Here is a 2,500-nt window from a genome sequence, read left to right on the forward strand (position 1 = left end):
GCCAGGATGACGGAGGGTCAGAACATAACGAGGAAGGAACAACGAGGATAGAAGCACCAGAGAATGGAATAAACTCGTCTCAAGCGGAGGAGACGGATACCAGGGAGGACGACGGAAGGATGGAGAAGGAGGATCAAGGAAGAGATGGCGCAAATGATGTTATGCCAGGGGAAAACATAGAAAAGGACTGCCAGTGTGTAGGGATTGTGCACGAGGAAATGGAAACAGAGGAGAAAACCGGATTAACAAATGAAAGGCAGGACGACACCGAACAGAAGACGAAGGCAACGCAAAGCAGGGTGAGTGACTCTAAACAAAAAATCAAAACAGACATAAATGATAAAAACCAAAAGATAAATGAGGAGACGAGAAGGAAGAAAAAGACAATAGAACCAAATATTAAAAAAATCATGGAAAGACAGAAAGAAAGAAGAGAAACAATGAGAGGTCTAAGGATAGGAATAAAGACGGGAAAGCTTGAAATCTCAACGAAAGAATTAATGAACGAAGGGAAAAGAAGTGACAATACGTAAAGAACAAATATGCAACAAATACTTTCTTTCCTTATAGAAATAATGGTACTTAATGTAGTATCAATAAATGCAAGAGGTCTAAATAATATGCAAAAGTTAGAAAGGCTAATTACAAATGTCGGAAAAGCTGAAATCATTTGTATACAGGAGACATTCTGGGATGATGAATGCATAAATCGCTGTAAACTAATATGGGACGGAAATATACATTTTAACAATGGACAAGAAAAACAAGGAAGAGGGGTAGCGATTTTAATTAAAAGAAACATAGGAGAAAAGGAAAGAGTGATCCTTAACGACGGAGTGGGGAAAAGTATAGCAGTTGAACTAGCAATGGGCGATAATAAAATAATCCTATACAATATCCATGCACCAAATGATGAAAATGAAAAAGTGAATTTCTTTAAAAACATAATGGCAACAGTAAGACAGTGGGAAAATGTTATTTTAATTGGAGATTTTAATGTTGTACTAACCAAACTAGACATCGGGAACAATATGGTTTTTAAATCAGATAAAGGGAGGGAGGAGCTGAAAGGACTAATGGCGGAACTGAAACTAAAGGATGTATGGAGAGAAAAAAATGAAACAAAAAGAGAATATTCTAGAAGACAAATTGTACAAGGTCAGATAAAACAAAGCCGCATTGACTTAATTTTATGTACAAAGGAAATAGAAAGCAAAATAAGGAATATATATTACAAAGAAGCTGGTTTTAGTGACCATAATTACCTTTGTTTGAAAATAGACTTTACAGAAGTGGAGAGGGGACCAGGAATTTGGGTTTTAAATGCCGGTCTTTTAAAGGAATTTGTATATTGTGAAAGGGTAAAACGGACAATTATATGGAACATGAAGAATACATTATTCAAGGAAAATAAGCGAATTTGGTGGGATAATGTAAAATTTGAGATAAAAAATCTTTCAATAGAATACAGTAAAATCATACAAAAAATAAAAAAACAAGAGGAAGAAAAAGTAAGGCGCGAGTTACAGAATGAACTTACAAAATGGCATGAAAACCCAAGGGAAAATGGAATAGAGAAAATAATAACACTAGAAGATAAACTAAAACAAATAGAAGAAGAAAAGTGTAGAGGTTTTATATTGAGAAGCAAAGCAAAATACGCAGTGGAGGGGGAGAGAAGCACAAAATTCTTCTTTGATCTAGAGAAAAGTAGACAGAAGGCAGATGTAATAAAGGAAGTGAGAAATCAAAAAGGGAATTTAGAAAAAGGAACAAAAAACGTATTGAAAACAGTACAAGAATTCTATGAAGATTTGTTTACAAGCAGAGGTGTAAGTAAAATAGAGGAAGAATTATTATTAGGACAAATTAAAACTAAAGTTACAGAACAAAACATAAGAATGTGTGATGAGGAAATAGGAGAGGAGGAAATAGAACAGGCTATCAATCAGCTGAACACAGGGAAGAGTCCAGGAACAGATGGACTAACCAATGAATTTTATAAAAAATTTAAGGTTCTATTAGTACCAGTACTAAAGTCACTTTATGATGAGATTTTTAACAACAAAGAATTAAGTGAAACAATGAAAATGGGAATGATAAAGCTAATATACAAGAAAAAAGGGAGTACTGAAAACCTTAAAAACTTCAGACCTGTTACAATGGTTAACACGGACTATAAAATATTAGCAAAAGTGTTGGCAAATCGGCTTAAGAAGGTCCTTCCCCAAATAATAACAACCACTCAAGCCTATGCAGTGGAGGGACGGGACATAGCGGACACGGTGTGTAGCATCAGAGACACTTTACAATACATGAAAGAAACAAAACAAAAGGGGTACTTAATCAGCCTAGACCTAGAAAAGGCCTTTGATCGAGTCGAACATCAGTATATGTATGATGTGATTGAAAGTTTTGGTTTCGGGAAGAATTTTATAAAATGGATAAAAATATTTTATGAACATGTTTTAACTGTTGTTAAATGCAATGGATTTCTGAC

The sequence above is a fragment of the Clarias gariepinus genome, unplaced genomic scaffold (assembly GCF_024256425.1).
Source record: "Clarias gariepinus isolate MV-2021 ecotype Netherlands unplaced genomic scaffold, CGAR_prim_01v2 scaffold_41, whole genome shotgun sequence".
NCBI classification, from domain to species: Eukaryota; Metazoa; Chordata; class Actinopteri; order Siluriformes; family Clariidae; genus Clarias; species Clarias gariepinus.